This window comes from Gastrolobium bilobum, unplaced genomic scaffold (genome assembly GCF_033153095.1).
Source record: "Gastrolobium bilobum isolate Gb01-03AN ecotype WA unplaced genomic scaffold, APGP_CSIRO_Gbil_v1 utg6164, whole genome shotgun sequence".
NCBI lineage: Eukaryota > Viridiplantae > Streptophyta > Magnoliopsida > Fabales > Fabaceae > Gastrolobium > Gastrolobium bilobum.
In genome coordinates this window covers 1807-23748 of record NW_026896481.1, presented here as the reverse complement: position 1 = coordinate 23748, position 21942 = coordinate 1807, and the positions used below count along the sequence as shown (strand labels likewise).

Genomic DNA, 21942 nt, shown 5'->3' with positions numbered 1-21942 from the left:
AACAATATTATTGAAGATATCCCTCTTGAACAGAACTTTAGAGCTTTGGCTGCTCCTTTCAGGAACAGACCAGAAAGAGGAGTAATCCTTCCCCCAGTAGCTCCCAACTTTGAACTAAAACCCATCATGTTTCACATGATCAGGGAAGCTGGAGTCTTCAATGAACTCCTTGTAGAAGATCCTTACACACACCTCATAAACTTCCAAGATATCTGTGATAATTTTAGAACTGAGGGTGTGACAGAGGAAAGTATGACAATGAGGCTGTTTCCTCATTCCTTGGGCTCCAAAGCAAAAACATGGATGAAAACCCTCACCCCTGGATCCATACACTCTTGGGAATAACTTTTTAACAAATTCATAGAGAGATTTCTCCCTATGTCTCGCTAAGCTGATGTTAGAGCAGAGCTATCTAACTTTAGAATGTTTTATGGAGAAAATCTCTATGAAGCTTGGGAGAGATATAAAGACATCATCAGAAAATGTCCAAACCATGGGGTTGAGAGTTGGGGAATTTTACAATCTTTCTATAAAGGGATTGATCACACTTCTCAATCACATTTAGACTTTGCTGCAGGAGGATATTTCTTTACAAGAATTCTTGAATCCAGGTACGAAATCATAGAAGGCATTGCAGAAAGATGTCTCTGATGGCCACTGGAAAGGATGAGCCCAGTAAGGAAGCTAGGCATGCTAGAATTAGACAAGCAAACCGCCATGGAATCCCAACTGGCTACATTAACGAATGAGGTGAAGAATCTGAAAGCTGATCAAGAACACCCAAGGATGGAAGTCTTACAATTCACAGTAACTGAGAGTGAACCATGCTCAGCCTATGGTGATCTCCATGATTCAGCAGACTGCCACAGAGAAGAAGCAGTGGAGCATGCAAACCACAAAGAAGAACCAATTATGCTCTGTTCCACAGAGATGACCAACGCATCAATACCTTGGATAATTATGTCAAAGAATATGTCACCAGGAACGATGTTTTGGTCATAAACATTGAATCCCACCTAGGACAGATAGCTGCTAGCCTCAACACCAGGACACCAAAAAAATTGCCAGGGGACACTAATGTTCCCTCAAAAGAACAACCTGAGCAAATCAGGGCAGTCACACTAAGAAATGGGAGAGTCACTACACAAACTACAACTACTCCCAAGACCTCAACCCTTAACACTAGGAAGGAACGTGATGAGTCGCCTGAAGAATATCCAAAAACAACGCAGCAACAACCACAACAGGTAGCTGTCGAACAAAACCAAGAGCTTGAAGAAGAAACTGAAGCTGATGAAACCCAAGTGGACAGAAGTCAAACAATCAGTCCACCACAGAACACATAAGTACCAGTCAAAATTACGTTCCCCCAAAGAACAAGGAAGCAACAGGATGATAAGCAGTTTGGAAGAATTTTGGACATCTTGAAACAACTCCACATTAACATACCCCTGGTGGACGCACTGGAGCAAATGCCCAAGTACGTCAAATTCATTAAAGATGTTCTCTCCGAAAAGAGAGGAATAACAGAATATGAAACTGTGAAAATGACACAAGAAAGCTGCCAATACTTGGGCAAACTCCCACCTAAGCTACAAGATCCAGGAAGCTTTACCATTCCTTGTGTAATAGGAAACACTTACCAAGGCAAAGCCTTGTGTGACTTAGGGGCAAGCATCAATCTCATGCCTTCATCAGTTTTCAAACAATTAGCCACAGGACCAGCAAAACCAACCATTGTAACATTACAGATGGTAGACAGATCCATTGTCAAACCATAGGGAAAGGTAGAAGACCTACTAGTTAAAGTAGATAAATTCATCTTTCCCGCTGACTTCATCATTTTGGACTATGAAGCTGATATTGACGTTCCCATCATCCTAGATAGACCGTTCCTAGCAACTGGAAGAGCGGTCATCAATGTGCAAAAAAGGGAACTTACCATGAGAGTACATGATGATGAAGTTAAGTTCAATGTCGTCAAGGCAATGAAATTTCATGATGAGGAAGAAGATCTGGAAGAATGCTCTGCAATCACTTTGATGGATAACCAGGTCAACATGAACCCAGAAGACGGAGAAACAGATGTAGAAAAGGGTCTACAGAAAGAAGAATAGAACTGTTATTTGCAAGAAAGGAAACCTGAACCGTTGTAGAGAACTGAAAAAGAAAAACAAGTCAAAAGACCGTCTTCAGAACAACCTCCTGACTTGGAACAGAAGCCTCTTCCCCAGCACTTGAAGTATGCATATCTGGGAAACAACAACACCCTTCCTGTCATCATCTCCTCACTCCTCACGAAAGAACAAGAAGAACTGTTGATCTGCAAGCTAAAGAAGTACCAATGAGCTATCGGTTGGACCATAGCAGACCTTAAAGGTATCAATCCATCTTTTTGTATGCATAAAATATTATTGACTGATCCTAACAGTTTTTCAGTAGAGCACCAAAGGAGATTAAATCCTATTATGAAAGAGGTGGTTAGAAAGGAAGTTATCAAGTGGTTGGATGCAGGCATTGTAACACCCTGTATATATCCGGTAATGTTATCATCTCATCGTATTAAGCTGCACTTAATTAAAAATGTGGAATATCTTTTTCTTTTCATTTATGACGTCATTATCATTACCAACTTGCTTAATTAATCATTTAAATAAAATCATGCCTGTATGTAAATTGCAAAAGACAGCTAACTGAAAACCTCATTAATTAAAATAACAGATATAAGTCTCTAGTAACGGAACTACAACAAGTAGACCGGACAACCTACTAAGTTATACAGCTCAACTCAAAGTACTAACATAAAGTGGCATGGACAAATCCCATGCTCACCCAAATAAGGAACAAGCCCAACAGAGGTCTCAACATCAACAGCATAATAAAAGCAACTAAAAACATAACATCAGCAAAATATCCAGCATCCAACATGTCAGCATAATAAACAGCAATAATCATCAACTAAGCTCTAGCCTTCTGCCGCCAGAGGCATCAGCCCCCATACTACCTGAACCTGAAATAAGCGCCCCAAACATGGGGTGAGATCTCTAAACAAGAAATCTCAGTAAAACACGGGGTCCTCAAGGATCTTCCACCCTAAGCTCACTTACATGTGCAATATAAGTTCCAAAACAGTTTAACAATATCATTTCCAAAATAGTGCAATGCACCAGATAATCATGTCATGTGTGTCAATACAATAATCTACTGGCCAGAGAAATGTAGGAATACGTCTATTACCCACATAGTACGCACCCTGCCTTACCTACCCTTAGGATACCATCCCATCGGGTGAACACCACATACATATCATAAGCCATTACACAATATAAGCTCAAAAGCATTTCAACATATCAAAGCATGTAACACAACATGCATATAACCATACCCCCATGGGACATGGTGGAACCACAACATGGCTAAATTGAGAACACGAAAACTTACCTCGCAAGCTAACAATCCAAGCCAAGAGTCCACAGCTCAAAGTCCAAACACAGCAGAATCACAATCTGTTATGGGCCAATAATATATCAACAATCATACTCTACAAGCATACAACATAAAGACAATGCCTTTCCTTACGTTCACGTCTTAAGGCTTCACTCAAGCCACAAGCCCTTAATCACTTGATTCTGACTTAGTTCAATTATTACAGAAGTTCAACTTCATCAATCTAGAGTCCACAAACCCCAAACATCAGTTCTGGATGAATAGTAAGCTACTGTTCCTCGAGAACCCAGAATATCCGGATATTTGTCGGGGACATATCAGGATATCATAGAACCGCATATCCGGATATCAATATCCGGATATCACTGAACTACATATCCGGATATCAATATCCGGATATCACAGGACACATATCCGGATATCAATATCGGATATTCGTATCCGGATATTTCGCGACAGAATGTAGTTCTGCATTTTATCATCCAAAGGTTCCTCTTTTACCAATTATAGAAGCCTAAACATGCATTTCTAGGTGTGTTTGACATTACCCAACATTAAGTTATCAACTTTAACTCATTACATGCATCAAGGTTCCATTTTTAACCATTAAACTCAAGTACAAGAGTGATGATCATACCACAAGCTCAAAACAGAGCAAGGAGGTGCTCTTGGAGCTCACACAACAGCTCCAAAGTTCTGACTTCGAAGAGGAACGAAAATGGTGAACAAGAGTGGTTCTTTCCTTCACAAGATAGCTTCTTGAAGTATCAAAACACCATAACTATGGTTCCTTCAACCCTCACCATGACGTCAGCCCCTAGACCACCACTAAACAGAGCCCAAAAACTCAGAAGATGGCACTTTTCTCCCTCACCAAGCTCACACTCAAGTGTTTGACACACAAAGAGGAAGATTCAAAGAGAAAAGGTGATTCCTTGAAGGGTTTTCATGAAGAAAGCAAGGTGGCAGCTTGAAGACTCAAAGTTCAGAGAAAAACCCACGTAGGAGGCTGAGGATCAGCCTAGGGTTTAGTGACAAGCACTATATATAGGCGGTTTAAGTCATAACACACAGTATTAACATAAATAGCTACGCTTGCATTTTAATCCCAAACTCAGGATTCTGAACCTACTCAATTTTACAAGAATTATCATATTTTTCTTATATTTTTCGCAGCACCTTTCCGGTACGCGCTTTCCCATAGCCAGTATCAGTTCTGGCACCAGTTCTCATTATTTTAACTTGAAATTTGTTTTTGATGAACCTTTAGTTCATCAGGTTTTTAAGCATGAATTAATATCAATTTGTGTGATTAAATGGATGGAAAAGAGGTTAATGTCCTGGAAATCTCTCAAATACAAGTTTTGAACCTTATGTTGAAAATTTACATTGTTTTTGTAGGGAAATGAAGCTCAAGAAGCAAAAGAGAGAAGGAAGAAGATTATGAAGAATAGGAAAATTCTAAGTGTTGGGCGCTAAAACGCCCAAAACTGAGCGTTTTAGCGCCTGAACATTAAAACGCCCAAAACTGAGCGTTTTAGCGCCCAAGACAGTTAAAAGCAGTTGGGCATCCGTCAAGGTTGAGCGCTAAAACGTCCAGAAATGAGAGTTTTAGCGCCCATGTCAGTTTTCAGTTGTAATTTGTAAATTATAAAAGGACAAGGGGCCTTCACATTCTGACAGATTCCAGATATCAGATACAATTTATCATATCTCATTCTGACTTTTCCCATCACACTAGGAGAAGGGAGATCAGATCAGGTCTTTCATAGATCTGATCTGACTCCTCATTTTCTCTGAATTTCCAAATTCTTTAGGACTTAGTATTGTAATAGTTAGTATACTTTCATGTAATTGTACTTGAAGATTGAAGACTCAACTATCATGACAATGGAGTTTGATCTTTCTTCTTCTTCTCTTGTTATTATTTGTATTATGTCTGAGTAGAGTCCTTTGTAGTCTGATTCAATGGAACTCAAGTTTGAATTTATGAATGGTTAATTAGATGTTTTGTTTATCTATTATATGATTGTATGAAGTTGTCTTGATTAATTCTTCATGTTGAGGAATAGTGTAGAACAGACATGTTTACATTGTTTCTCTATTTTTGACAACTTCATCATCAGTGTTCTAGTAGTCAAGGGATTGATGCTAGGATTCTGATGTGATCTTAAGACCTTAGTAATTAATGCATGTATTAAGAAAGGAATCACCAAGGGATTGGGGTTTCTGATTAATGTGTCTATCAGGGTAGTAAGGGATTACATCTTGAGATGATAAGAAAAAGGTTGATCAACATCACATAGTAGATAATTCATAATGGAAATTGTTTTATCTATAAATTCATGTTTGAGGGAAAATGACATCTGACTACTTGTTTACATTATAATTTACATTTTAATTATTTATCAAGTTTTAATTCAATTCAGTGTAGTTTCTGGTGACAAGAAATCTATGCAATCTATGAACTTTTGTTTGATTCAACTCAAGTACATATGGTTAGTCAGTGCTTGACACAAATCCTCGTGGGAACAATCTTTACTCATCATTTTATTACTTGTACGACTAGCGCACTTGCTAGATCCGCAACAGTTTTACAAGTCCTATATATTATTCTAGTAATATTCATACACTTATTATAATTTTCCGGGATACTTTATCGGTACGCATGTATACCGACTAGCAGAACCGGTATCTGCACTTTTCGTCAGAAAAGCGACTTTCAGCATTCTTAATCACTTACTACATTTATTTAAGCCTCAAGATAATTATTAGGGTCAATTATGGAATAATTTCCTAATTTCACATAATTAATTAATTAACTTCCTTAATTAACGGAGCGGGTTCTTACAGGCATCATATATCCTATTTCGGACAGTAATTGGGTAAGTCATGTCCAGTGTGTTCCCAAAAAGGGGGGCATAACTGTGGAATTGAATGCAAACAATGAATTGATTCCTGTCAGAAAAGTTACAGGATGGATAATTTGCCAGGACTACAGAAAGCTCAATAATGCCACCAGAAAGGACCACTTTCCACTTCCCTTTACAGATCAGATGTTAGGCCACCTAGCAGGTAAGGAATACTTCTGCTTTCTCGACGGATATTCTGGATATAACCAAATGGCTTTGGCACCAGAGGATCAGCACAAAACCACCTTCACTTGTGCCTACGGAACGTTTACTTTCAGAAGGATGCCTTTTGGATTGTGTAATGCACCAGCAACGTTCCAAAGGTGTATGTTTTCCATTTTTTCTAATTTAATAGGTGAAGGAGTGGAAGTCTTCATGGATGACTTCTCATTTTTGGGAACGTCGTATGATCACTGTCTGGTTAACCTGGAAGAAGTCCTGCAAAGATGTCTTTCTTCTAATCTGGACCTTAACTGGGAGAAATGTCACTTCATGGTGAAAGAAGGAATTGTCTTGGGTCATAAAATCTCTAGGAACGGATTAGAAGTAGAACAAGCCAAAGTAGAAGCAATAGCAAAGATGCCACCTCCTGTCAGTGTTAAAACTCTTAGATCATTTCTTGGGCATGCAGGCTTCTACAGAAGGTTCATTAAGGATTTCTCCAAAATAGCTAGATCGTTGTGCCATTTGTTGGAAAAAGATGTGAAATTTGAGTTCAACCCCGACTGTCTGAAAGCTTTTGAAACCTTGAAGGCCAAGTTAGTCATCACACCCGTGATTCAACCTCCGGCCTGGAATTTACCCTTTGAGTTGATGTGCGATACAAGTGACCAACCTATCGGGGTAGTTCTAGGCCAGAGGAAGGATAAACTTTTTCATAGCATATACTACGCCGACAAAACTTTGACCGAAGCTCAGGTGAACTATACAGTCACTGAAAAAGAGCTATTGGCTGTAGTACATGACTGTGAAAAGTTCAAACCATATATTCTGGGATCAAAAGTCACTATTCATAATGACCATACAGCTCTCAGATATTTATTTGCCAAAAAAGAAGCAAAACCATGATTGATAAGATGGATTCTGTTGCTGCAAGAGTTCAATCTGGAGATCAAAGAAAGAAAAGGATGTGAAAATCAAATTGCAGATCACCTGTCCAGATTGGAACATATTGAAGTTGGACTACCCATCAAGGAGACATTCCCTAACGAGGAATTATTTGTTATCAACAACAAAGAAGCAGATGTCCCTTGGTTTGCTGATATAGCTAACTTCCTTGCAGCAGGACTGGAACCGTACGAAGTAAATAGCATGCAAAAAAGAATTTTTTTCATGATTGCAAGAGCTATCTCTGAGATGAGCCTCTATTATTCAAAAGATGTGCAGACCAAATGATAAGGAGGTGTGTCCCGAAGGAAGAGCAACTTCAAATCCTTTTTCACTGTCATTCGTCCCCATATAGAGGCCATTTGGGTGGAATCAGAACTGCATCCAAGATACTTCAATCAAGTTTTTATTGGCCTTCCCTTTTTAAAAATGCACTTCAATACGCTAAACAGTGTGATAAATGTCAAAGGGAAGGCAACTTAACCAAACAGAAACAAATGCCCCTTAATCCCATATTAGAAGTTGAATTGTTTGATGTGCGGGGCATTGATTTCATAGGACCTTTTTCCCCCTTCTTCTGGGAACAAATTTATATTAATGGCTATTGATTATGTATGCAAGTGGGTGGAAGTTGTTGCTTTGCCCACTAATGATGCCAAGGTGGTTGTAAAATTTTTAAAAAAAACATTCTGACAAGATATGGGACCCCTCGCTGTATCATCAGTGATGGTGGGAAACATTTCATTAACCGCCAGTTTGAGAGGTTGTTGGAAAAATATGGAGTCAAACACAAAGTTGCAACTCTATATTATCCACAAACCAGCGGACTCATCGAAGTCTCTAACCGAGAGGTTAAGAGAATTTTGGAGAAGGTTGTTAACCCTTCTCAAAATGACTGGTCTCTCAAACTAGATGAGGCATTGTGGGCTTACAGAACACCCTTAGGATGTTCCCCCTATAGATTAATATTTGGCAAAGCATGCCACCTTCCTCTAGAGTTAGAACACAAAGCATATTAGGCATTTTATGCTCTCAACAGAGATGAGAAGGCGGCAGGAGAACAAAGACTGCTACAGCTTGAGGAACTGGAATAATTCAGAGGAAACACATGAAAATCACAAGTTGTACAAAGAAAAGATGAAAAAGTGGCACGATAAAAGAATCAGAAATGGAGAGCTCAAGGTTGGTCAAAAAGTGTTGCTTTTCAACTCCAGACTCCGACTGTTTCCAGGAAAGCTCAAATCGAGATGGACTGGTCCGTACCAGATAGTGGAAGACGCAGGAAACAGAGCTTTTGAGATCCAAGGAACTGAACATAGTCGTTCCTTTAAAGTCAACGGGCACAGGTTAAAGCTGTATACTGATCAAACATTCAATGAAAAAGAATAAAGTATCCCTCTTTTTGATTCCAATTGAGAAGTAAGTAACATGTCTAGCTAAAGACACTAAACTAAGCGCTGACTGGGAGGCAACCCAGTGGATACATTTGCCCTCTAACAAGGAGCAAAGTTTTGGGGTGGTTACACTTAACCACATAGTCTTCCAAACAGGGATGGAACGTCTGATGTTCATCTCTAATCCAAATAATTGACCTACGTTCCGTGGCAGGATCGTAGTTTTAGGGTGGTTCGAAAACCACATACACCCATTTATTGCTTTCTTGTTAATTTCCATTTGTTTTCTTTTCCATTCCCTAGTGTAAATTTAATTTATTTTTTTTTTGAAATAGAAAAATCTTTTTTGTTCAAACTGATTGGAACTTACATTTCAGTTATAGTATTGTGGCTGTAAAAATTTAGATAACCAATGGCATGAAACACAAAGTCAATAAGTAATCATTCTTATTCTTACTCTGAATGCTTGAAATAGGAAAAAAGAAGTGAATTTAATCTTCAGATTTTTGAAGGATGCTGATCTGTGTGAACTAAAACTAGTGAGGAACGAAAAATGCCAAACACTTACTCATGAGAGCATTCCTAAGGTGTAACCACAATGAAACTTCTGAACTTGCTTTGATGCTGTAAGTACTACTGAAGAACAGGTGAATTCCACTAACAAGGATCAACCATCAAACACTCACCTCCATCACACAGACACTTCCACTCCCATTCAAACCTCAGCACACACGCACATACATCCCCAGGTCAACTAAAAAAGGGCAAGGAACAAATCCAAAATGAGCAAGAAGGACAAGAGGAAAGAAATCAAAGAAAAATGGAATAGCCATTCAAAAGAATTCAGAAGAAAGTACCAAACAATATTCCTCCAAAGGAAGGAAAGAAGGTACAAAAAGATAAGGTGTTCCCTCAAACAGAAAAGTCCAGCTCTGAACCAAAGAAATTGAAAAACGTTCCTTGACCCAAGACCTATGACCATTCCATTCCAAACACCTCCACAACTCCTCTCACAAAGATCCTTTGCAATGGAAGACACTTGCACTTCTAAGGAAAGCAGCAGATAAGCAAGTTTGAAGAATCACATCCAGGAATGGACAGAGAAACACCAAGCCCTGAGTGATAGTGAGACAGAAGATCAGCAACTTTTACTTACCTTGGAACAAATTCTTTCTACTTGTCATCTATGGAAAGTAGTTCATTCTTTAAAAAGATCATGATTACTCATTGGTTCAAGTTTCTAAGTTGAGCTATTCTTTGAAATTAAGCAGCCTAAGCCACTATTTCTGAGTTGTTTGAGGACAACCAACAGTTTAGTTTTGGGGTGTTTGATGGGATGAAAATTCGTTCCCTTCTAAGCCCATTTTGATGGCAAAATACCATATGTTCCCTCATCTGATGAGCAACTTTTGCATTAAAAACACGTGTTTATATCTTTGTGACAAAAACACAATGGGAGAACAGATGATAACGTATTCCTTTGGAAAATATATAAAAAGGGGAACGGATTGAGAACATTTAATACACCTGCTTCACTCACTCAACCTCTTTGACCACTTTGCAGGAAACGTTGAAAAGAAGTTTCCATAAAGCATAAGCGGTGCAACAATCAAGCATGAAGAAACGTGTACAGTAGGGAATAAAGAGTTCTCATTGGCTGAAGGGAAAGCAAGGCATGGGGGACTGCAGAAGAAACGGCAAATCTCAACAATAAATGTCTCATCTAAGCAAGTTGCAACCCTCTGAACACTGTTTGCACCGCCCCGTCCATGCAGTCAAGAAAACAACTCCAAGGAAATTACAAGCTTTGACATTCACTCTTCTGCTATAAATAGGACGTCCCAGCACGAAGAACATCATTGAATTCCTTAAGAAGAGATCACTTAGTTTATTTTGTAGTTTTTCTTTTGTATAGTTTTAGTTGTAGTTAAGTGATAACACTTCTTCTATATTCTGTATCACCCACTTGAGATTCCTCACGAGCAGCAACCATATTCTCCACTTCCCATTTTATTGTAACCTAATTTGTTTCCAGTTAAATATAAGTGTTATTTCTCTCATTTCCATTCGTTATCTTTGAATTGAATCTCGGGTCTATGGAATTTCAGCTCGGAATAATTATGTTTAAAGTAGTAGCCATGGGCTAAACCATCTGTGGAACGGAAAAACTGTAAAGTTCTTAAATAACTATTTTCAAAACTCTTGTAATGAAATTTTTGTGTTTCTTTGGTTAAGTAAGCTATATTCATTGTGTATCAATAGAAATTGAACACATACTGAGAGAGAAACTTCCATTAGGAAGGGATTTCAGACAGCTTAACCTTAGGGGGAAGGCAGTCTTGTGGAAACAATACTGCTGGTTTCCTTAGGAAAAAGGGGCCACCTCGTTCATTTGAAGGTCATGTGCTAAGTAACTGTCGGAGTCAAGGGAACCATAGGAATATGGAAACTTGTTAGCCATTTAGTCCATGAGCTGAGGAATCAGAGTTGGCAATGAAGAGACTGGAACAAATACAAGAGTGTTTCGACTTAAGTAGAGAAAATAGCTATTTAAGAATGGAGCACTGGATCCGTTCCTTCTGTTAAAACTGTTTTAAACCATCCGTACTGTTGTCTTTTAATTATTGTTATTATTGTTGTTATTTTTGCTTTATTCAATCTTGTATTTACAAATCTCCAATGAATATTGTTGTTCCTTCTTGCATCAAGAAGGATTCCATACATAACGACGCGAGGAGCTGTTTGTTGTCAGATTGAACCTACTGTTCTTGGGGAACATTGTCAAGATAGTAGGGAACGTTTGACCAAACAGGTCAATTACTAACATTTCTTTTCATTTTAATTTTTTTTAAAATAGTTTAAGGCATTAATTAGAGTTCTATCCTCATGGGAACGATAATCTGGACACTAATAGTCCCATTTATTACTTGATGCGTGCACTTGCGCATTTGGGTTGAAGTTAAGAGAGCAAATGTGTTTTCTCTTAATGAACTAAAACGTCCTTCATCATAATATATTTTTCACCCAACAAGCTTTTGACCCAACACTCCGCATACAAAAAATTCTTACTGAGAGCAAAGAAGATTTCTTCGAAGGGAAAGGCTACTAACGATGCCGTCCTTGATGCCGAAGTGACGAAGAAAAGGTGGCTCAATGTTGTGACCGGTGGCAACTCGTCTGTTATGGCTGATGCTACGCTATCATCTGAGGTCTTTACCTCCCAATCCACTCCTCATGTATCTCCACCTCCTCCACATGTTCCTCAAGGGGACATAGTCATCTTGGAACCCGACGAGCTATGGAGGGTAAGGGTTTCAGATCGGCTTAGGGCTGCTCTAAAGCCTCCTCAGCAGTTTATGGGTGGTTCACCCCTGACCTCTGATATTAGGTCCATGCTGGCTCGGGTGGAAGAAGAAGCCTTGAAGACTACTTCCCTGATTTAGTCCTTCCAAGATCTTCACCAGAGGCTCAATCTGTCAACTGCCTCGAACTCATCACTTACTAGTAAGGTGGATGAGCTTTTGGGGAAACATGATGAACTCGTCAAATCAAAGTCCAATCTGGAGATGAAGGTTCAGAATCTTTCTACCGAGCTGGCCGAAGTAAAAAGGGCTTTGGAGTCAGCCAATGTCAAGGTGGACAACTTGAGTGCTGAAAAAGAGGCTTTCTCAAATACTCTGGCTGCCAAAGATGTTCTGCTTCAGAAGGTGCAGGCTGGCTTTGAGGAAGCTCGGTCTGTCATTGCAACTGCCGCCATCGAGTCTTTCGAGAATGCCATGCGCAGGCTCAGGTTTTGAATCCTGGTCTTATCACAGAGGGGATGGACGTTTCTTATGGCGTGAAAAACGGCACCATCGTTTCTGGGACTCCGGATTCCAAGGCCCCTGATGAGGACGAGGGCATGGCCGAGGTCGGTGGAGCTGTACCATCTGATGAGGAATGAAGGGGTCGGTATGTCGACTTTACATTGTAATTTTTATTTTGGGGACTTCGGTCCCCTTTTTAAGTTTGCATGAACATCTTTGCCATTAAATTCCGGCCTTTAGATTTTAATCTTGCAATTTAGTTCGGTATTATGCTTTTGAGATCATTGCTTTATTTTATTCGTTTGAGCTCCCCTTTATGTCGTAACGTGGGATTAATTATCAATCTCATTTTTATTTCACTCTGACTTATAATTGTCGAGTTCACGAGATCATTTTGATCAATTTGGAATAAGTCTTGTTTGTCAACAAAAATATATTCATTTTTTTAGATCATTAAGCTCGGAGGCTGGTATTATTTGCATAGAAAACAATATGCTTTAAAATTGAGATCAAAGCTCGTATTATTTGCATTTAACTGAAATCTAACTTCTGACTGAGCTTAGGAGCTCGTCTTATTTGCATAGAAATAAATCTATCTACTGACTGAGCTTAGGAGCTCGTCTTATTTGCATAGAAATAAATCTATGTACAGTTTCTTGGAGGTCAGACTTCGTGCTTAGCTGTAATAAGCCTTGAGCTTATCTGCATTCCAAGTTCTTTTAACAGGCTTTTTAGAGATAGTCTCTAAAGTATAGGCTCATCTTCCCAGGTTTTCCTTAACATTGTAGGGTCCTTCCCAATTTGCAGCGAGCTTCCCATCTCTGGCATTCTTGTTGCCGATGTCTGCTCTTCTTAATACTAGGTCGCCATTCTGGAACGTCCGAGGTTTGACCTTCTTATTGAACCTTGTTGCCACAAGACGCTTTGTCATCATATTCCTATACCTGGCATTCTCCCTACTTTCGTCTAATAGGTCGAGCTCTATGGCCAATGCTTCACTATTCTTTTCCTCAGTTCCTTGCAACCTTTGCACCCTTCTCCAAAATGGCTCTTCGATCTCGACTGGGATCATGGCCTCACATCCATATGTCAGCTTGAATGGAGTTTCTTCTGTAGAGGTTTGGGTACTCGTTCTATATCCCCATAGGATGAGATGTAATTGTTTGACCCAATTTCCCTTAGCTTCAAATAGCCTTTTATTGAGGTTTTCTATAATTACTTTATTAGCAGCATCTGCTTGTCCGTTCGTTTAGGGGTGCTCAACTAAAGCGAACCTGTGTTTTATCTTGAAGCCGGCCATCAGCTCTTGGAACTTTTTGTCAGTGAACTGTGTTCCGTTGTCCGTAATAATTTCGGTTGGAATCTTAAATCGGCTTATAAGATTTCTTTCGAAGAATCTTTGAATCCTAGCCGAGGTTATGATGGTGAGGGGTTCGGCTTCAATCCACTTGGTGAAGTAGTCTACTGCCACTAACAGCCACTTGAGTTGTCCTTCAGTCGCAGTAAAGGGCCCTAACAGGTCCATCCCCCACTTATAGAATGACCATGGTGTCGTGATGGTTTGCAGTTCCTCAGGAGGTGCATGAAGGATGCGTGCATGTTTTTGACATTGGTCACATCTTTTGACGTGTTCCTTTGCATCTGCTTCCATGGTGGGCTAGTAATATCCTGCCCTGAGTGCCTTCCTTGCTAGAGCCTTTCCTCCCATGTGGTGTCCGTTGATACCTTCATGGATCTCGGTCAAAACATAATCTGCCTTATTTTGATCCAGGCATTTAAGCATAGGTGTGTAAGCACCTTTCTTGTACAGTTGAGTGTAGCAAGCTGAGTTTCTTACCAACTTCTTGGATTCTACGACCTCGTCAGGGAGGGTCTCCTTTTTTAGGTAGGCTACTATTGGCCTCCTCCAATCCTCATTTTCAGTAATGAACATCACACAAGTCGGCTCCAGGATATTTTGTTGTATTACGGTTCGATGGTTTCCCGAGCCCTTTGTGCTGGCAAGCTTTGACAGAATGTCGGCCTGCAGTTCTCGTTCTAGGGTATATACTAGACTATCGCCTCTTCGAATTTGGCCAGCAATTCCTTAACTTGTTGGAGATATTTCATCATGAGGGGCCCCTTAGCTTGGTATTTCCCCTCTACTTGAAAGGTTACAAGCTGGGAGGCACTGAGTATTTTTACCCTCCTTGCTCCATGCTCCTTTGCTTATAGTATTCCTGCTATGAAGGCTTCACACTCGACTTGATTGTTTGAGGTCGAAAACGCAAGGTGCAGTGAGTGTTCAATAGACATCCCATCTGGGCTTTCAATTATCACATCGGCTTCACTTTCCTTAGAGTTTGAGGGTCCATCGACATAGATAGTCCAGAGGTCCCCATTCTCTTCTTCTTTCCCTTTGACGGGAGTAAGTTCCAACATAAAGTCAGCCAAAGCCTAAGTCTTGATTGCGTGTCGAGGTTCATATGATATGTCGAACTCTGAAAGTTCAACAACCCAATTAATAATCCTTCCAGCTAAATTTGGCTAATGCAATACTTGTATAATGGGCTGGTTGGTTCTTACGACCACTCGATGTCCCTGAAAATAAGGTCGGAGCCTTCTCGCCGTGGTAAATAAGGCAAATGCCACCTTTTTGATCTTTTGATATCGGAGCTCAGGCCCCTGCAACGTTCTTCCTACAAAGTACACTGGCTGTTGTCCTTTGTCTGTTTCTTTTACTAGGACGGCACTGATGGCTTCTTCTCCTATTGAGAGGTACAAAATCAACGTCTCTCCAGGCTCCAGTTTCGACAATACTGGTGGGGAAGCCAGACACTTTTTTATTTCTTCAAATGCCTTTCTGCAGTCTTGCCCCCATCCGAACTCTGCCTCCTTCTTCAGGAGTTTAAAGAAAGGCAAAGATTTTTCCGCTGACCTTGGCAAAAACCTGGTTAAGGCAGCTAGACGACCTGTCAACTGCTGGATTTCTGTTTTATTCTCTGGTTCTTTCATCTCTAAGACGGCCTTGCATTTGTCAGGGTTGACTTCAATTCCCCTGTTAGTAAGCATGAAGCCCAAGAACTTCCCAGTTGGGACCCCAAAAGCGCACTTGGCTGGGTTTAATCTAATTCTTCGAGCTCTCAATTGCTCGAAGGTCTCCTTAAGGTCGGCCACATGTCTATCTTCATGCATTGATTTGACGATCATGTTGTCAATGTATACCTCCAAATTCCTTCCAATTTGATTTTGGAATATATAAGAACCTGCACCGCTAATTTAGGAATTTAATTAAATAAATATGTGAATTTAGGAAATAATTTCATAATTGACCCTAATAATTATAGTAAGTGATTAATAATGTTGAAAGTCACTTTTTTGACGAAAAGTGCAGATATCGGTTCTGCTCCACGGTATAAGTGCGTGCCGATGAAGTATCCCAGAAAATTATGAAAAGTATGTATATATCACTAGAATAATACCTAGGACTAGTATAACAAGTTTGGAGTCAAAATAATGAGAATGAGCGTCAGAACTGTTACTGACTACGTAAAAGCGCGTACCGGAAAAGTGCTGCGAAAAATAAAATAAAAATATGAAAAATCTTACAAAAATGGCTAGGTTCAGAATCCAAAATTTGAGATTAAAATGCTAAGCGTAGCTATTAGTCCTAATACAGTGAGATTAAACTTAAGCGCACCTATAAATACATGGGCACAAGGCCCTAGGTCAGAAATCCCCTCCTCCTACGTGACATTTTCTGAGTTTTGGTGGCAGCCACCTCCCTCCCCCTTCCTCCACCTTCTTCCCTCCATTGAAGCTCCAAGAGAGCACATTTTCCCCTTACTTTCTTCACAAAATTTCCTTGTGTGAGAGTGCTCTAGCCTTGGGTGGTTGAAAGATTACTCATTTCTGAGTTGTAGAGTCAGTTTGGGTGAGTGAGGGTAGCTGACTTGTGGTGAGGTGTTGTGGGAGTCTTGTGATTGGTTTTTGAAGCTTCAAGGTGCCATTTGGTAGAGAAAGGACCAAGCTTTGGTCATCATTTCGTGGCCTTGTAGAATCTAATTTTTGGGGCAGATTTGAGAGCTCCAAAAGCATATCTTTCTGCTGATTTTGAGACCCCATAGGTATACCTTGATCATTTCTCTTGAAATCCATGATTTTAGCTTGTTTAAGTCACTAAATGAGAGAACTTTAATGATTCATGTTAAAAATGGTTAATCCATGTATAATAAGTATTGTCGAACCTCTGTTTTGTGCCAAAACTGAGCCTTGGATCAATGGGAGCCATTCCCACCTCGGATTATGCAGAATTTTTGCAGAATTCTGTTTTGCATGCGTGGGAATCGATTCCCTTCTGTTGGGAATCGATTTCCAAGTGCAGGAATCGATTCCCTCTTGTTGAGGAATCGATTACCAAGAGCAGGAATGGATTCCCAAGGTTGGAAATCGATTCCTACCTGTCAGAATGACCAGAAACCAGTTTTAAATGCATGGAAAAGTCCTCGTTTGGGCATGAGGCCCTAGGTAGTCAGTGTATTGTTGGAAAACATTAATACCGTTAATTGTGGGGCTTAATGCTTAATAATTATGAATTAGAGAGGATGAAAACGAAAGTGAAGACCTTGTTTACTGGTTATGAAATTAAGATTTCTGAATATTAAATTGTGTATTCATAACGATCAGATTGCAATTGACTTGTGGTGAGACTGTTGGGTTGCTTATTGTTACTGAGCCTCTAGATAGAGAGTTTGGCATTTCAGGTAAGCTTTCGTGTCCTCGGATTAATCTGTTGCTTGTTCCACCGACCTCCATGGGAGGGTGGTTTTTATGCATGTATGCTTTTATGAAAGATGAAATATGCATTGATATATGCCTGAGATGTGTTTAATTAACTGTTGATGTTGATTACTTACACAATCAGACTGCGACTCTGGTGTGTAAGGCATAAGGCTACGACCTTATGTTTAAATGTAATGTATGAAAGTGATGTTGTTTACTTATACAATCAAACTGCGACTTTGGTGTGTAAGGCTGCGACCCTTATGTTTAGATAGGTCGCAGACGTGCATAATCCCTATTCTGTTCCCTGGCCAGTCGAGCCGCATTTGCATACATCACATGATTAATAAGTTGTAGTACTTGGCTCGTTGAGCAAGAGATATGTTGTCATGATTTAAATGCCTTAACATGAACATGCATTGGAATTACTGTTTTTAAAATTATATTTATACTTGTAAGTGAGCTTGGGGCTGAAGAGTCCTGGAGGACCCCTTGTCTTACTGAGATTTCTTGTTAGAAATATCACCCCATATTTGGGGCACATTTTCAGGTACAGGTACCTCTGGTGGCAGGAGGCCAGAGTTGAGCTGATTAATGCATGTTTGCTGTTTCTGTTTATATCACACTATTATGCATGTTTTACATTTTATGGCTATTGTTATTTGAGCTGAGACTTGTTGGGCTTTATGGCCTTATTTGGTGAGCATGGAGATTGTCCATGCCACATTGACTATGTTTATTTGAGTTGTATAATGTGTCAGGAATATTGTCCGGGCTACTTGTTGTAGTTCCGTGATTTAGATACACATTTATATATAAGGTATTTCAGTTAGTTGTTTTATTACAATTCACATACAGGCATTATTTTGAAAATGGATTAAGTAATCAACTTGGTTAATATTAATGACGTCATAATTGAAAAGAAAAAGTTAGTTCCGCATTTAGTTAAGCGCAACTTAACACGGTAATATGATAACAAACCGGGTAAACATGGGGTGTTATAGAATACGTGATTCATCATTCTCTAATAGGAAGCCCCGACATTCTTGAGGCCAAAAGGCATGACATTATAGCAAAAGTTTCCCTTCTCAGATATGAAGGCGGTTTTCTCGTGGTTATCTGGATGCAATGGGATTTGGTTGTACCCGGAGTACGCATCCATGAATGATAGTAGCTGAAATCCTGACGAATTATCAACTAACTGATCTATGTTAGGCATTGGATACGAATCCTTTGGGCAAACCTTCTTGAGGTCGATGTAGTCCACACATATTCTCCACTTCCCACTAGGTTTCTTTACCATCACGACATTGGATAGGCATGTGGTGTATTGTATTTCTCTGATGAATCTGGCCTTCAATAACTCATCTACGTGCTCGTTTAGAGCTTGACGTAGGTCAGGGCCCATTTTTCTCTTCTTTTGAGAAACTGATTTTGATCCAGGGTATATGGAGAAGCCCTAGGGTAGATGACACGAGCTGTCGAACTCGCGCAAATTAAAAATTATTTTTTAATTAGGCTTCAGAAAATTTACAGTACCTAAGTCGTCTCTCAAGGAAATTGATTGGGTAAAAATCGTTTATCAAAACAGAAATTAAAGGGGGGGTTTTTGAATTTTGGTTGAATAATTAAAAAGGCAGAATACGAAATTGGATATAAAATTCGTAATTAAAAATAACCAACCTAAGGTTTGGGTTCCATGGACGTCTTTCCTCGGATAAGAAGATATCAGAATCGTGATTGATTTGTCAATCGAATCAGAATCCTTATTTGCAATTGACAACCCTCTCTAAGCGATCGCTTAGCATTTGATTAAAGACGATGCTTCTACTCATACAATCGCAGAGTATCAGCCCGCTTGATTTAAGGTCATAGGTTCAATCAACCTAATCATCAAATCTGATGATTAATCCTTTTCCATAATCGCAATCGCGAACCTTAGATTGAATATCCACGATCGCACGATATCAATCTGAGTTTGGAAGAGAAACGAAACTGATTTAAAATAAACGCAGACCCTAAAGACTAATCCATGGAATCTGTTACCCTTAGGTTGATTAAAAGGTTCTTAGCCTCGCATTGCTAAGGTAAACATGATTAAAATAAAAAAAAGAAGAAGAAAAAGATGAAGAACGCGAAGATCGCTTCAGAGAAAATACTTTGATCCTCAATTTCGAAAATTACAAAATGCCTAAAAGTTTCCTACTTTGCCGTCATATACCCCTACCCAAATTGGGTTAGGGTTCAGTTCTGATCGGCCCATCTGTCTAAAATACGAAATAAAATAAATAAAATAAAATAAAACTTGGCTTTGGGCCACTTATGTAATTGGGTTTTAATTAAAATTACAAGTCTAAAACTTCAGCAAAACGTGTCCGACTTGGCGCAAGATTTCGACAATCTTCCCATTCGAATTGGGTTTCAGTAGCTGAAATAGCGATTGTAGCCCTATCTGTTAGCTACAAAAATCAACAAGAATGGAGTCAATCGGACATTTGTAGAGTGAGATATGATCAAAATAAGGAAGTAGTGTAAATCTGGAAAATTATGACGAAAATCAATTAAACCCAATTAAAATCTAGAACTGTGATTTGACCCAAAAGATATTTATTTAATTCAAATAAATCATAAAAATATCAACTAAGAGTAATAAATAAGTGTAACAAAATATGAGTTATCAAATTCCCCCACACTTATCTTTTTGCACTCCTGGGAAAAAACTAAAATTGAACACAAAGACTAAGATCAACCAATCCTTTCTAACAATTACCAAGCATACAAAAGAAAAATATATACAAAGATCTCAAGTCTTCCACAGATAAATCAATCAGGACAGAAATTCCCTAATTTCAAATCACAAGACCTGTTAATTTCAGCTGCACATGCCAATTACAGAAAATGGTTTCTCACAAGATGCTCTCAATATTTTTCTCTCAAGTGTATCAGGTAATCAGTGTATCACACAAATCTACTCAAGAAAATCATTCTACCATAGCCTTGCTCAAATTCTACTTCTCCACTGGTACTAACACATGCATGCACAAATCAAGAGGGCTTTATTCAGGGTTGTAATGGGGCTGAGGTGAAGGTATGGATGAAATATGGAAAAGAAAAAAGTTAAGAATTACACAAAGATAATGAAAAGACAAAAATAAACGCACTTTTTTTTTCTTTTGCTTTTCTTTTTTATAACACAGTAGAAACACATAGCAGAGAAAAGAATCAGATTGTCACCCCCCCCCCCACACACACTTAAATTATTGCACGTCTCGGGCAAACCCCCACACTTAAACACAACATTATAGTGAAAACCATTCCTTAGTAAATCTCTAGGGTGTGGAATTAATTGGTTTTTCACTTAGGCTTGTAATGTGGCTCAAGAAGTAATGGATATAAAGGCTCAAGGGGCTCATCAAGGGATAGTAATGTAAGGGATGACTATCTGGCTAAAGTGGGCAAAAAAAGAAATGAATGCCTCAATCATATTCATGCATGTAAGTGAAAAATACAGTTTCAAAAAGAATCAGAGCAAGTTCTAGAGAACAAAGATCAAGAGCAGAAGCACACAAGAAAGAAAGCATGGCCAGAAGATATGCCATGTATACAGGCTCAAAACCTCACAAGGGCAAACCAAATCATGCAATCAACAGCACAGAATCAATCAACAGGTAGTTGCAATCCAAGAATCGAGAGCAAAGCCTAACAGATTATGCTATCAAACACTGTGATATAAGTCTATTCCATGTACCACTCAATAATTACCAGAAAGAAAAGAAAAATCTACCTATGAAAGTCAAAGACAGAAATAAAGAAAGGAAAAGAAAAATGAAAATAACAGAAAGAAAAGAAAAAGAGGGAAGAAGACTCCCTGAACTCCCTAAGGAGGATAAGTAGCATCAATGAGCAGAGCCTCTGTCTCCACAGGTTGCTTCTGGGGTCCTTCATAAACAACTTTGAGGTGATGGCCAATCATTGTGCAAGTCTTCCCCATCTGCTTATCACGCAACTTTGGGGGCTTTCTTTTCTGTGTGTATTTCTTCTTCTCTTGATCCTTTCTTCCAACCTTACGCAAACTTTTCTGCATACTAAAAACAGAGGAAGAACTTTTTGGTACCCATTTCATCTTGGGTCCATGAGAGTTAGGATCAAAATGATTACCAGAATGAGGAGTCTTGCCTAACTTCACATTTAGTATACATTCAGAATTAACATTAATAGGCAAGTCATAATCCACAGGTAATGCACAATCACTAATCAATTCAGAATCAACCTTATCAGCCACATCATGAATCACTTTTATGCATGAAACTGAATGATCAACCTGAACCTTAGAATGCTTCATGGAATCAAATATACTAAAATGTAAAATGCTATCACCAAATTCCATGGATAGAGTACCAGAATGAACATCTATCTTGGTCCTAGATGTTCTTATGAAAGGCCTACCAAGTATAATTGGTGATCTATTAGTAGCAGTCTCACTCTCCATTTCTAAAATGTAGAAGTCAGCAAGAA

General features: G+C 39.2%; 1 non-coding gene across 1 annotated transcript; it reads right to left on the bottom strand.

Annotated features, from left to right (window-relative positions):
- Window positions 1-393: 393 nt before the first annotated feature.
- Window positions 394-500, bottom strand: LOC133299940 (small nucleolar RNA R71). The gene has a single exon (XR_009750003.1). It is a non-coding gene; the product is annotated as a small nucleolar RNA R71 (small nucleolar RNA).
- Between the last annotated feature and the right edge of the window lie 21442 nt (window positions 501-21942).